Source organism: Marmota monax, unplaced genomic scaffold (genome assembly GCF_021218885.2).
Source record: "Marmota monax isolate L192 unplaced genomic scaffold, Marmota_monax_Labrador192_F-V1.1 WCK01_AAM20220418_F8-fsc00008, whole genome shotgun sequence".
Taxonomy (NCBI): Eukaryota; Metazoa; Chordata; class Mammalia; order Rodentia; family Sciuridae; genus Marmota; species Marmota monax.
Window position 1 is genome coordinate 29,487,230 of NW_026694432.1, and position 15,608 is coordinate 29,502,837.

Below are 15,608 nucleotides of genomic sequence, written 5' to 3' on the forward strand. Positions count from 1 at the left end.
CCACATCGACACAGAGGTATATAATACAAACGGATTCATCCCTATACAGTCATCATTATTATATTCACTTTTTCTTCGGAGGTGAAAAGAAATTAAATTTCAACCATTGCTGGGTGCCTCGAACAGCATGGCAGTCCCCAGATACTGCCTGCTGGAGAAGACGGCCAGGTGTAGTGCCCGCCCGGGAGAGAAGGGTCTCTCAGTACAGCAGCGGCCTCCGAAGAGGCTGGTGAGGAGGAGGCCTGGAATCCAACCCTCTGGGGCCGGAGCCAGCGTAATTGCCAGGACTGTCGCCATGAACCATTTTCAGCAGTTGGGAAGAAATAAAAATGCAATTGGCCAGGAGATGTGCATCTTCATATTAAGTAAAAGAACTCCTTTCTGTCTACACGGCCTTGCCCTCTTAATAGTCTTGGGTAAGTTTTGGAAGGAGGGAGAAGGAGGAGCATGAGATGAGCCTCAAGTCTAACCCTGTTAGACTGCAGAATAATCAATAATGGGACAATGCGCCATTGTTATTCAGAAGTACCGCCTCTGTGCACAACCCTGAGCCTTCAGCAGCTCCTCACACAGAGAAAGCCAAGACAGCAACTGTCAGGGGATCGATATCTTCCAGCTTAGGAGGAATCGATCCCCAGCAGAGTCTCAAGGCAGCCTTCTCCCTCTCGGGGGTTTGGGTGAGCACCTAGCCCTGACACAAGGGGTGCAAGGGAGTGGGGGGACCGGAAGGGGCTTCCGAGGCCTCTGCCTCTCGGCTTCCTTTGGTACATGGGTAGGTTGGGAGGTGGGTGCTGCACAGACTGCCTGCATTCACGATGTGCCCAGGCCAGAGCTGGGATTCGGAGTTCTAGCCCCCTAATGTCCAATTTGGCAGGACCTTAGTTTTATAAAATCTAGTTGTCAAATATTTAGGACTCCTGTAACTGGCCGGGGACTCTGCTAGCAATGGGTTGGTCAGGGTCTTGGCAGAAAGGCAATGGAGGAGTCCATGAGGGTAACTGTGGCGTGGTTAAAGATGAACCGTTGGCCATGCTGCGGGTCAAGGAACCAATAAGGGAGGACCAAACTCCCAAGGAAAGAAAGGGAAGATGGTCCCGGGCTGTGGAGGAGGGGCTGCCCCACGAGAGAGGTCATCTTGGAAAAAGGCTCATGTCTGGGCCAACCCATGGCTCAGAGGGAAGGAGCCCGAGGATTCACAGCTTAGTCCCTCTCTCTTCGCACCCTGACCCTCGACTTTGTGCCTTTCTAACTGGAGGCCAGAGGGTGGTGTCTGATTTGGCGTGTTTCCATTTTAGAAAATGCATTCCAGAAACAGACCCGGAGCCCAACCCAACTAGGAAGTAGGACCACAATGGGAGGCTCCGGCCGGAGTTCAGAAGAGGCAGGAGGACAGTCCACAGTGGTGAGTGGACAGCATGGGCCCAGCAGGATAAAGGTGGGGATCCCTGAGCTGGGCACTCGGGCTTGGGCTGGGGTGGGGGGAACAGAGAAACCCTGGGAATCAGCCCCGGACACAGGAGCTCAGGGTGCTGTGGGGGGGTGGGGGAAGGGAAGGAGCCAGGGACCAGTGAGGAAGGTCAGGGAAGGTTTCCAAAGAAAGAAGCCTGGGCAGAGTCCTGGACGTGGACCTGAGTCAGGCGGAGGAGGAGCCGCCTGTAAAAGCACAGACACGGGAGGCAGAGTATATATGAGAAGAAATAAAAGCCAGGCTGCAGAGCTTGGGCTTCAACCAGAAGGTAATGGGAAGCCATTAAACACATTATGGAGCCACAGGCAGGCGATTAGCATGACGTCTTCCTAATGACGGGCTCTGGCCACTGCACCTTTTCCTTTACGCGGTGGACACTGGGCCCTGTCACACCCTGGATCAGTTCCCATGTACTGATCGGGTGGGTGTCTTGGACCTGGTGGCCTAACCCTGCCAGAATCCTAGACCCTCAATCCCCACCACAATCTGGTCGTGCAAATAAAATGTCTCCTCAGGCCGAAGGGGGTAAGCCGCCCGCGACCCGTGGCATTGCCTTCCCTGTGATTTCACTCTGTTTTCAATTCTGTACTCATTCATATGGCCAGCTTTAAACCCCAATGAGTTATTTTCCTGGTTAGTCTATTCATCTCGAAGTTGAAAACCTCCCCAAAGTAATGGAAACTCAAGTTCTAAGGCAGTGAAATGACTCTGATTTACTTTGGAGAAATGTTTTTCCTTTTAAAATGATTTATTACCGTTTGCTGCTATTCAAACTTCTTTTAGGCTCTTATAGCTGAATTAAAAAAAAATACATTTGTTTTCTTTAGTAACAGAATTAAATAAATCATAGAAAGACCAAACTCCATAAATGTAATAAAAGCACGGATTTGCTTATATCTCTTATAATTGAGATTCAGTTTCACTTTCTCCCTTTCTCTGCTTACTAGTCAGAATCCCAGCACAAAAAGGTGTCGTGGAGGTTTCATTGCTATCGGGGTTGGAGGGAGAAATGAGGCACATGGGTTTCTCTGTACCTCCTTTGTGCACGTCCTGTGGTAGTACAGAGGTCTTTCGGTGGATATTCAATACTGGTAGATTGAATCTTGGCAGAGTTGGAAAATAAAACACAATGTTGCATTCAAGTATATGTAATAACTTTAGGCAAACCGAAAGTTAAAGATGCACTCCTCCGCTGTCACCGTCTAAGATCGATGTGGGGAAAGAAAGCCAGCAGCTCTGTAGATCCACACGTAGGCAGCTTGCCCCTCGTTTCTGGGTTTGAATTCCAACCCTCATGCTAAGTGCCTCAAATGCCGATTGTACCCATTTAAGAGTGGGCATGGTTATATTTTGCACTTAGGAATGCACATACTTTCATGACGGTCTCAACTCCAAAGAAATGCTTCAGTCTGATTTACAAAATCGAGTGCCATTCTTAGAGTCGCTGCCAAGCTGCTTCAGAGCTGGAATTTCCAAGGGAATCAGAAATTAGCCTTCTATTTTCTTTGTTATGGTTCCTCATCTATCATTTTAATAAATGTATCCTACAGTGATCACGAACCTTTTCAAGAGCAATAACAATTGAAGTCTTTCTGGAAGCCATGCCTGTCTCCAAAAGAAACACTTTATTTTTCTGTGGCCTTCAGGAAAATAAAAATATCAAGGATGATATCAAATCCCTAGCCTCCTAATATCATTATTTACCAGGCTCTGAATATCAATCTGGAGAATGTATTCTCGTGTATATGAATCTCCCAGCAATATGGGATTTCTTCCCTTTCACATACCTTAGTGCAATGTCTGTATTGTTTCAAACATTTCTTGTTCCTATTTTGATTCTTGATAAGCAAAGAGGAAAGATGCAGGGCTGTTTTGTTTTTCCTCATTAAACTCACAGGGTTTTTTTTTTTTTTTAAAGCTTGGAAACTTCAGCAGAGTTGGGTTATGTGTGAACTGGCAGCCAGCAGCCCCGTTAAGGCTCAATTTATTAAAAATAACCACATGGCAACAAAGATCTTTCTTCTTCATTCTGTTGACTCAGTAAAAAGCCAGGCTGAGAAAATAAATATCAAACCTTGGAAAAGCCTGTCTAATAAACTCAAAATGCTAGATCAGGTAAAATGTCCTTTTAGAAAAAGTTCTGGACTATTAAGAAAAAAAAAAAAAATATATATATATATATATATATATATGTAAGAAAAGAAAGATACAATATTTCACTCCAAGGACCCGCAATTCAGAGAAAGAATGTTGGTTGCACCAAATCCCCGAAGACAAATGATGGAGACTGGAAACCCCCTTTCCTTCAAATGTTGTAATTCCCGGATGCATTTTGAAAGCACCTGAATCAATCTTCAAGACCTGAAGGCAATTTCATTTTGTGGAAACCTCCTTCTACCCCCTAATTTCCCAACCAAGTCAATGGTGGATCGCGGAGATACATGATCCTGGGCCTCTCATTTCCTGCTGATTTCCTGAGGCTACTTCTAATAAAGAAGGAGAGCTGGAGGGACCAGAGACTCACAGGAGCCTAATATAATCACTTCTGTCAAATGAAAATTCTGACTCATATTAATTCACTGTGACTGATCATTGGGAATTCAAGAAATAAACTGGACCTACCCTGTTAATTTAAATTATTCCAATGTGCCTGGTGTACTGGAAAAAGAAAGGAGCCTGAATTTCTTCTCTTTGCCTGGGGGTGTGGACTGAACCATCTGGCTCGGGGGTAGGGGATGAACATTCTCCTTTGGGGTGATGGGAAATAGGGTCTGATGCCCCTACCTTGACCTGGAGTGGTACCCTTTTCCCAGGACTCTCTAGGTTGAAAAGGAAGGTCTGATTGAGATAAAATTATCACCGTCACAGACCTCTTTATGGTTTTCTTTTAATCACCACGCCTGGATAAAATTGCCTATTGATTGACCTTAAATGAAATCTACTTTAACCTGGGAACTCCATTAAGAGAATAATTCAGGAGGCTGCCTCTCTACCAGGGCATTGTTAACCTGACTGCCTGGGAATCCATGATGCACATCGTTCCGGGAGTCTCGTAATTCCTAACAAGTTTAAATATTTATCTGAACTCCTTGAAACCTTGCTGTCTTCTTCTTCCTCAGCCCCGATTTCATCCTTCTTTTCTCCTTAGAGAAATACAGTTTTGCTTTCCCTCCCTTAGAATCTGCTTCACTGGGGTCTTCTGGACTTGATTCGGGGGCAGTTCCTCGACTTCCCTGATCCCTGACATCATCTTGACTGTCTCTCCCGGGGACCAGGGAGCACTGGAAATGCAGCTGGGCCTCTGCAGCTTCCCATAAACTGTACCGAATGCATTTTGACTTGTACTGGGCGGGTCTCGTCTGAGAAGGCACTGTCTGCTCTGGAATTACTTATTCTGGAAGAGCCAGACCAGCATCGCCTACTGGAGATTTTTGTTATTATTATTATTTTTTGTCCTGGACAACACAGAATGGATCAGGGTACTGGAAGCCAGGCAGTGGGGACAGAGGACCTCACCTAATGTCAGCAGAGGGGCATGAGAATACCTGCCTCTTCATATGCAAATAGGGACACATGCTGCAAATCTGTCATCTGTCTGTAGACATGAAGGGGGATTTGCATGACATCCGAGAGGACACTGACAGAACTAGGGAACTCATACTCCATCCGTCACCACACGAGGAGCCTGAATCATCGTGGCTCATTGGCAGTGACTGAAGTTAGGGGGGAAACCTACGTTGAAGTGGGCTGTGAGAAAACTCTCTCAGAATGGAGAAGCAGCCCCCTTGCCCCTGCTCCCTGTCTGTCCTGGACAAGGCTGTGTGCTCCTCCTCTGTGCTGGATTCAGCACAAGGTGTATGTCCTATTAGTGACACTCGTCACACTTAATAAATAATTGCCCGTAGAGTTGCTTAGTTTCCCACGGGATTCTACCATGGATGGGTGCAGAGACCGGGTGGCCTTGGGCTGCTCCTAGGACCTGGCTCAGGGCTCAGGGCTTGGCCCCGGGTAAGCAATCAATAAACTGCATTGTTGAATGAATGAATGAGACATCCATAGTGCTCAGAAGAAATACTCCCCTCTGAGAATGATGTATTCTAGGAATCAGAAGAAAAGTTTACAAGATAATGCCAGAAGACACAGCCTGTGGGGTCCTCAGAAAGAAGGGGGGCCAAGGTGGACGAGCCACCTGGGCACAGCCCTGATCCGGAGGTGGGAAAGGGGAGATGAAGAGGTCTCGAGAGGAAACCAGTTTTGCAGTAGCAGAGTTAAAACTCCCTCTTGTCAAAAAGGGCAGGATCAGCATCACGGGAGGCCAGATCAGTGACCCAGGTGTGAATTTGAGAATCCCTCCCAGAATGCAAAGCAGGGAGGGGAGAACCTCGGGAGAAAGGGGTTTAAGAAGGTGAGAGCTAAGACTTCTTCCTGGAGAAGGCCTCAGGGAGCAGGTGGAGCTGGAGCTTTCAGCCTGCTTCGGGCAAGATCAAGGGCACGGGACCATTTCCAGACGCATTCTGGCAAAACTTAAAGTTTAAGGAAAAAGACAAAGATCACACGAGTCTGAAACAAGGTGGGACAAGACACACCATGGGGTGGAAGGAACAGCTTTTCCCCTCTCCTCCCTCAACCCTCGCTGTCCCGCCCCCCCCTTCCCTGAGTGAAAGGAGAGACCTGGTGGCGAGGCTGGAGGGGAGCCTGAGCCCTCGGCCCCTCCCACTCCTTCCCTTGGGGACCCTCCTGCCTGCAGAGGGCCCCCCCTCACTCAAGGCATCATGTGGAACCCGCACCCCCAACACCATCTGGTGCTTCCTTCAATTTTTAAACAAATACTCACTGAGCCTGCACTTTTGGCTGGGCCCCATTCCTGGGCTGAGGATTTAGCAGAGAAAGTTCTTGCTAGGAGAGATGGATGGAGAAGATAAACAGAGACACAGACACGTCCGTGATCCTCAGCCGGGCATTGCCAAGAGACAGAACCAAGCGAGACAGAGGCTCCGGAGTGGTTAGTTGGAGGAAGGGGTCGTACCTTATCAGAGGGGGTGGCTCAGAAGACCAACTGGACAAGGTGAGGGAGGTGGGCACAAGCTGTGTGGACGCCGGGGCAGAGCAGCAGCCTGTGCAGAGTTGGAGGAGGAAGAGTGCCTGGTCCCCTTCAGGACATTGTGCCCAGGAGGTTGGATCGAGGCAGAGAGGGGGGTTGCACGGGTAGTGGGGGGTCGGTGGGTGTCGTGTGTGCACATGCGCACACACGCGTGGGACTCAGTAGGTCAAGGTCCAGGGGGGGACCTTTGGATTTCCTTTTAAGTTGGATGAGAAGCCACCAGAGAGAGCACTGCACGATGCTATTGCGGTTGGAAAAGACCCCGTGCCTCTGCTTGCCACCGTCTGCTGGCCTTCTAGCAACCCGCGCCCCATGGTGATGGCGGGCGGCCCACACCTTCCTCCTGGTGGGCCCCCTGCACCCGGGACGGCCCCAGGCAGAGGCAGTGCTGTTGAGACGCTGTTTGTTGGCAGAATGAATTACAGAAACAACAAGGTGGAGGAAAAGAGTCAATGGGAAGCAGCCAGGCTTCTAGATTCACAGTGGGGGCCAAGTGTGGGTCCCCCCAGTTCTGCGGCGTTCAGAGGCACCCAAGCTCCCGTGCTCCCTGACTCCTTTTGGTTATCTCGTTGCACATCTTGTGACCAACCTTCTGTCATCTCTGGGTGTCTTTGCTGCCCTCCTCCTCCTCACGAGTCAGATCCTCCTAGGAGCTCCTGGTGTCCTTGAACTCACCAAGGCAGTGCCCAACTCAGGCCAGACTGTGCGGCCCCCTCCCCCTAGGGCCCCTCTTTCTTGTCATCTGTGCGTCCTGGACTGAATGTCTTGTTTGGCACGAGGTAGGCCAGTGGCCAGTATTAATTAGATGTCTACTTGTGGGAGCCGCTGAAAGCCAACGGTATAGCAAGATTAAAAATATGGAGAGAGGTTAAAACATTTAACAAATAACATAAGCGAAAAGACTTTTTTTTTTCTTTTTGTCTTAAAAAAAGCAGGGTGGGACTATCTAGTTCAGACAAAATAGGATTCAAAGGAGGAAAAGCATTATTTATTAAAACAAAGGGAGACATTTATACAGATAAAAAAGAAATAATCACACAGAGTTTACAGACAGCCTGCACCGACCGTGTGCCAGATAACATTCAATACCCACTCCTAATTAAAAGGGGGAGGAAGCCTCCGTGTTGGGTCTGTAAGTCCCCTCAGCATGATAAATAATATCTAGCATAAACCAGCAGCGACCGTCATATCTAATGGAGTCTGCAGAAGTATTATCATTAAAACCACGAGAAATCCCAGGGTCCCTGGTGATATCAAGAGAGTAACCCGCAAATCTCTTAGTTAATCAGCTTTGGTAAAGTGGATGGGTTAGTAAACAATAGGGAGAAGGGGACAACTTTACCTATAGCAGCAACAGCCAGTTAGAAGATACAAAGGGAAGAGAAAACCCCACCCTCCTAACTGCATGAACAGACCTGAGATACGAAGAAGCAGCGTTATAAGAAATAGGTGGGATCCCTTCCATGAAGACTAGAAAAATCTTTTTTGGGATGAACAAAATAAGATATGAACAAACGAGCCAACCTATCATTTTTTTCTAGAAGAAAAAAGTCTGAAGTGCATGAAAATGTCAGTTCTCCTCGAATTAATGTGTCAACTTATCTCCTTAATAGCCTTTGGATTGAGTTTTCTTTTGAAACCTGTGACTAAATGATGCAGACATTCGCTTGGCAGAATCAACAGGTGAGAAAAACAAAGAGGATCAGAACAAAAATTCAAAAACATTAACTTTGATTATATGAGAGGAGATGGGCAGAGGGAAATTCATGTTTGAATTTTTTCCCCACTAATTTCTATGAATAGGAATAAATTTCATATTAGAAAAGAAAATTCATACAATGTTTACATATTGGCTAGTACTTTAAAAAATGGGAGGTTTTGTGTCATCTGTGTGGAAAACTTTACTGTAATGCCATTTGCCCCCCCACTACCCCCCGCAGTAACCCAGAGAATCCCGGTGGAACGAAGTAAGAAGTAGGAGGTGTCCTGAGCACTTGTACTGGTATTGAATCAAGAGCTTCAATCAAGTGTGGAAGGAAATTAGTAACCTGTTGGTTTATCCCTAGCATCATAAGAAATTGCCATAAGAGAATTTAGCAGCACTGATTTTTGGAATCTGATTTAGGTCATTTTCAACCCCATCAAAAAAAAGAAAGAGAGAGAGAAAAGAAAAAAAGTTTTTCCTTCTGAATATACACACAGCTGATGGATTCCTCTGTTTAACTTGGCCACAAGCAAAACCACACTGGATGGAAATAATGGCTTCAGAGAAAATGACAGAACCCATAATTTATAGGGAGCTACCAAGGAATTTAGGCTCGAGGTCAAACCAATGGACTGTCAAGAGTAATATCATGCCTGGTCCTTCCCGGTGGTCAGTACTTGAAATTCAGCCAGGCGGTTCTGTGAAATTCACCGTGAAGGACAAAGGACAGAATCCTCCTCCCAAACCAGAAGGTGTTGGTGGTGCGGTGTCAACTCGTATTACCTAGTTAAAAATTGATGATCCCAATGTCTACCTGCCCAGTCTATCTGCCTCAACCATCCTTTTATGAATCTTAAGCATCCCGGCCATGAAAGTGGCTGGCTCCTCTTATCAAGCACCACAGAGGGGGAAGAAGAATGTTCCCAAGGTAGCCTTGCTATCAGAACCATACGAGAACATGATAATCAAAGACAAACCTAAATTTTCGTTACGGAGTTTCATTTTCCAGCTTCAATTTATTTTCCTAGGATCAGGGGTAGGCACTAGAATTTCAACCACAAGTTATGGTTAGTGAGGACGTAGAGTCCTGGGGTAGATATCATATTAAAAGTAATTTCTTTTGTGATCTCCCCAGTGGGTCTTAACCGAGGATTGGTGGGCAGGTCCAGTAATGGGAGAGCTCCCAAACTGTCACCCCTCAAGTGGAGTCGAGTCTATCTGAAGTGGGGAGAAACCTCTATTTCTTTAAACTTCTTTTCCATCTATTTTAGGTGGATATGTACCTCCTGGAATATGAAGTTCTTTGAGCAAGACGCTGGGAAGTCCAACTCTGAAGACCCAGAGGAATTCCTTCGCAGTAGGCGAGGCTTGAAGTGTTGGGAGAGACTCCACTGTGTCCTAAGTTCAGAGCGGATGTGAGAATCCATGTTTCTTTGGTTGCCAGAAAGGTCCCCCAAAGCAATGTGCCATTTAATAGCCTCAAAGTTCCTGGTTGCATGAGCGATTGTGATCTTCCTTTCTCAGAGGACTTGATCACTTCTTTTGCCTTCGGGGATAGATTGATTGACAGATGGCCTCAAGTCCACTCCCTTCCTGGATTCAAACCCTTTGCTGGCTGTATTGGCATTTCTTCCTCGTCGTATGAGGGCTGGAGTGGGGGACTGTGTCCCTTGTCCTGACTTCAGGCTCAGTCCTGTGATTTACTTTGGCCCAGAGAGTGATCACAGATGTTAACTCTTTTGCTTTTGCTGTGAGCATGAGCCCCATGGAGCAAAGACGAATTGACCCAGTTGTCCCAGATGAGGGCCCAGAGTGTGAGAGAGCACGGCCAAGATTGCAAACTTGCCTGATCCTGCTGCAGTCAACCACAGACGGGAGAGTGAGTGGGCCCAGGCAGTTACCACAGATCCCGGAGCAAAAAAAAAAGAAAAAAAAATGGTGTTTACTAGATGCCATTGAGGTTTTGAGGCTGTGTGTTACGAAGCACTGTTGGGACAACATGATTGATAAAAGTCGGAAATTACTCTTATATTTGGTTCAAGGAAGAAACATGAGCACCAAAGGCAATTTTTTCAACTCACAAAAATTCTATGTATGTGTAGTGTAGAGCCTGATGTTTTGACACATACATACATTGTGAGGTGTCTAGATTTAACTAGTTATCATACGTACTACCTCACATAACACCAAAAATTTACTGTCTTAGCAGTTTTCAAGTCTACTAATGCTGTGATTAACCATAGCCGCCATATTATTCGAGAGCTCTCTTGAGCTTCTTCCTCCCCTCTAACTGAAAGGAGTCCAGAAAAATTAAAAATGCTGAAGGTCTCCTTTTACCTGATTTCAAAATATACTACAAAGCCACAGTCATCACCACAGCATGGTACTGGCATAAAAACAGACACACAAAACAACTGAAGAGGCTCGAAAGCCCAGAATAAATCCATATACCTATGGTCAGTTGATTTTCCCCAGATGCAAAGCACACTCAATGCGAGAGGATAGTCTCTTCAATAAATGGGGCTGGGAAAATGAGATATTCACATGCAGACAGGTGAAACCAACCCTGGACCTCACACCATGTGCAAAGATAACCCCAAAACAGATAAAAGACTTTCACATAAGACCAGAAACTGTAAAAACACTAGGAGGAAAGATAGGGGAATAGCTCCATGGTAGGGTCTGGGCGATGACTTTTTGGATAAAATCCCCAAACATAGGCAAAAGGAGGTGAAAATAGACCAGTGAGATCGCATGCAGCTGAAATGTGTCTGCAGAGCAGAGGAGACCACCCACAGGGTGAAGAGGCCACGGAGGCAAGGGCCACACGTCTGGTAAGGAGCTCAGGTCCCAAATGAAGAAGGAGCACGGGATGTGTTTTTGCTCAATGTCTATGTCATGTGTTCCCTGATGCTGTGGGCCCCTGACCTTGGGTGTGGGCACCCTGCTGTCTTTATTTGAATATTGGTAGCTTTACTTCTTGTGTTTTAATGTGACTTTCCTATCTGGGAAACAGCCTGGTGTTTGGATGCATTTTGTGGTTGGAAGGGAAATCAGATTAGAGGTCCTGCTTCTCACAGCTCCAGGGTAAACTTGGATGGGAACAAAATCAGAATAATAAAGGCTGATGTTTACAGGAGAACAGCTTAAAGGAGTCTGGTACACGTTCACTCATTGCTTCAGGGTAACTCTACTATCACCCCCATTGTATGAATGGGGAAACTAAGGTCTAGGGAGGTCATGTAACTTGCCCAAGGACACTTCAAGAAATCCAGGCAGCCAAGTGCCACAGCCCATGACCTTGACCACAGCATTATCTATCGGCTCCCACAGACCTGGAGCCCATGGGGCCCATATGCTCCGGGCAGACATAAGCCCCATGCATTTCTCCCTTCAGCAGGCCAGGGAAGTTCTTGCCCTCGCTGGCCAAGAAAGAGCACTTTCCTGAATGTTTCCCCCCAGGACTAACAGCAACTCCATGAAGATCCCTTGTCGAAGATCCCTCCTGGCTCCTTCCCCTCCTGTGATCATATCAGCCTACATTTATTGTTCTGAGTGTTTGCAAGAAATAAAGCTTTACTTGTATGTACCTCCATCAATGTTTTCTTTGGGCCCTGACTTTGCCGTCATGGTAGCAATTCATCTTGGTGTGGAGGTTGGAGGTGGGGGCTGGGAGTGGGCAAGGTCAGGGCATGAGGATCCGTCTGTCCTTGGTAGATGGCTCTGTCCAGGAGATGGCCAGTTTGCTGCCGCTTGAGCTGTCAATCACTGCCTCATGCTGCAGGCTCTCTAGCTGTATTTGTGCCACTATCAGGAAGCGTCACACTGTCCCTGCCACACTGGGCTGTGGAAGATCAGGAGACTGTCTTGGCGACATCTGTCTGGATGTTTCAAAGGGCTGCCTGGCTCTTGACTGGCTTGTACACCTCCAGGGCTCTGCCTGGGGATGCAAGTTCCAGAACATTCTGTAGGGAGGTAGAACCCCTTGATAGGCATCTTCCAGGGTCCCCTCTTAATCTCCCCACTGGCTTGGTGTTCTCTCCTGTCACAGTTTCTAGTTGTCCTCTGCGTAGATTCCCCACATCTCCAAGCTAGCTTGGCGTTTTTGCCCTGAACAATCAAGAACCACAGTCAATGCTCACTAAATTATTAACTTCAAAAAATGAATTTCCCTGCTGGGTGAGACCCCAAGCAAAAATCGATCTGCCCGTCCTCCTTTCCAACTGAAGTCTCGAGATCAACGTAGATCTTATATGGATCAAATATGACAGGTAGCGCTGACCTCTGACGCTCAGTAGAGAGATGGAAACTGAAACCTGCCCTCTGACTAAATCAGACTAAGTACTAACAGTTCACAGAATTTTCTAGAAGACTGGCCCAGTGCCCAGCCACTTTCTAATGATCTTAAACAACAACAAAGCCATTAATAATTCCAGCTAACTTATGGAGGGCTGATGACTTGCCAGGGGCCTTAAAAGCTTTTTCATTTACTCACTCATTTTGCCTTCCCCGGATCCCGTAGGAAGGTCCTTTCATCATCCTACCTCACAGGTGCGGAATTTGAGTGGGCAGGAAATTTTCCCAAGAGGGCAACACAGCCAAGGGGCAGAGGCAGGATCTGAATCTAGGGGGTCGGGCACTGCTGCGGCCCTCCTTCTCTGCTGTTTGAGACCGACCTACTTGCCAGACACTCCCTCAGCTGTGTTCAAAAGAGGAAAGAGAAGAAAAAAGCCTTGCTCTGGGAACGCAAGGCAGCCAGCACACACACACACACACACACACACACACGTCTGAACTAAAGGCAATGCGACAACGCTGTGTATACACACAGGTAGAGGGAGCATCTTTCGTCAATGCTAAAGCCTTCTAGAACTTCCATCACACACCTGTGCAAACTTGGTTCCCGGGATGCTTTGTAGGATCTCTTCATGACATCTCACTGCTGCAGTACTTAGACACCAGCACCTCTCCTGCTCGGACGTAAGGAAACTGAGACCATCATGGGGCCTCTGTGAGCAGGTCGCATACACGTGCCGGGGGTTCTGGGAGTGTGTCACTGAGGTCCACAGCTACCCATAGGTGGTGCAGGTCTGCCCACCCACCTGGAGATGGTTTCCCTGCCAGATCACAGGTGTCTACTGCCCCTGCCCGGGGTAGATGCTTACCTGTGTGCACAGGGGCACGGGAAGTTGGCTGTGTGGAGAGGCTCATCCTGATCCGCTGTCCTCCTGTGACCCCCCCCCCCCACACCACCACACACACACACTGGTCACACAGATACCCTGGGCACGTCAGGCATTTTGATCCCGTGCTCTTTTCTGTGTTTGAAGTGGTGACTCAGCTCTTTTTAACTGTTCAACAAATGTTTGCCAAATCAACTTCACTGCGGGGCTGACGCCCTCCTGACGGACAGTGGAAAGTGGTTTATGTGTCCTTCAACAGTCTCGAGCAGACGGTTCACGCTGTTTGGAACACGACCCAGTAAGGTATCAAATCAAGACGGCTTCCGTAAGTGGGATCTGTGTCCCCTGGAAGATATAGTCCTTACTCACTAGCCGTAGTCGCTTTCTATAGAATAAGTCCAGGAAAAAGCCCCACGCATTCCGCAGCAGGTGCCTCAGCTGCAGGGGACAGTGTCACAGCCTTCAGACTCACCTCTGTAGCCTGTGTCTTTTTTACCTTCGGCACCAGGGCCTTTTCCACCACCATGGGGGCCACCTGGCCAGCACCAGGGGCAGCCCTGCGCCAGTGGGATGGGTGCTGGGGGTAAATGCACCAGCTTCAGCCTCTTGTGGACAAGGCGGGGGGGGGGTGTTCTGCACACTCCCCAGAAGGTCTTGGCAGTGTTGAGCCCGTCACTCATGGCCACAACCTTGACAATACTCCTTCTGTTGGTTGGCTTCTCCTTCTTCCCTGATCCACTCCCCTGCTTCTTCCTTCTTGTTTTTTAGAATCCTCTCCTAATAAAGCCCTTGTATCTAAGCCCTGGCCTCAGGGTCTGATTTCATGGGATCTAAACAAGGACACTGTCTGACCATGGACAGAAGCTAGAAGCCCCGGGTGGCTGGGCACCCATTAGTGTGAGAGGTGATGGCCGGAGCTGGGGCAATGGCCATGGAGCAAGAGATTGGAACAGAGCCCTCAGATACACAGGAAGCAGAACAGGAGGTTTGTACTGGTAGATTGGATGAAGACGGTGAGTGAGGATTTACAGCCTGGAAAGGAAGAGGAAGGAGGAAGGACAGGTGTTAAGGGAAAGAAAGGTCACTTCAGTTTTGGGCATGTTGACTTTGAGACATCTGTAGTGACAGACTGTACTACGGAGGGAGACATAAATCATGACCTATTTGATTTTTGATTTGTCTAGTTGATCCTTGAGTGCCTCAGACTGCCATCCACCTATCCATCCATCCATCCATCCATTCATCTACCCACCCATCTATGCATCTATCTATGCATCCATTCATCCATCCACTCATCCACCCATCCACCCATTCTTCCATCCACTCATCCATCCATCCATCCATCCATCCATCCATCTATCCATCCATCTATTCATTCATCCATCCACCCATCTATTCATCCATCCATCCACCCATCTATTCATCCATCCATCCATCCATCTATCCACCCATCCATCCATCTATCCATCTATCCATCCATCCACCCACACACCCATCCATCCCTCCATCCACCCATCCCTCCATCCCCCCATTCATCCACCCATCCACTCATACACCACCCATCCTTTTATCTAATCCTTCCTTCTGTCCTCCTCCTTTCTATCTATCCATTTATCCTCCATTTATTGATTGAATGTTTTGTATGTACCAGTAAACGTTCTCAGTCCCACGGATTGTCTTTTCCTGCATTCTCCAGTAACCAGCTTGAGGCAAAGATTATACTTCTTATGTTTCACTTGGGTGGAGCAAGAGCCCAGGGCTGCGAGGCTGAGGGGAGGGAGGGCAGGTGAGCATGACTGCGAGTGACGTGTGGCTGGGCTGATTCCCCTGAGGGACGAGCTTGGGGTGTCAAGGCTAGTTGCTCAGCAGGTGGTCTGCAGGGCGGACAGACTCCTCTGGGTGTCATGCAAGTAGAAAAGATTCCTCAAGGTGCTTCCCGAGAGCCAGGGAGGAGAGGTGATTTACGTGCCGTTTCCCACTGGTCAGTCTGTGCCACGGAGAGTCAGCTCCTTTGGGTGTGCAGGACTTCAGATGGACGGCCACATCTGTGGTTGTTCAGGGTGCCGGCTCCCATCTCCTGGACCATGCCACTTCTTTCCCATGGGAAGTGGCAGAAACTCTGGACATGTGACCAGAGTTGGTCTGCTGCAT

General features: G+C 48.0%; 1 protein-coding gene and 1 long non-coding RNA gene across 4 annotated transcripts in view; one reads left to right on the forward strand and one right to left on the reverse strand.

Moving 5' to 3' along the window:
* Positions 1 to 15,608, reverse strand: part of Kazn (kazrin, periplakin interacting protein) — a 954,456-nt gene that overhangs the window by 441,083 nt on the left and 497,765 nt on the right. The window lies entirely within an intron of this gene.
* On the forward strand, positions 565 to 11,855 carry LOC131423226 (uncharacterized). The gene is made up of 3 exons (XR_009224394.1): positions 565 to 677; positions 1,296 to 1,402; positions 9,546 to 11,855. It is a non-coding gene; the product is annotated as an uncharacterized LOC131423226 (long non-coding RNA).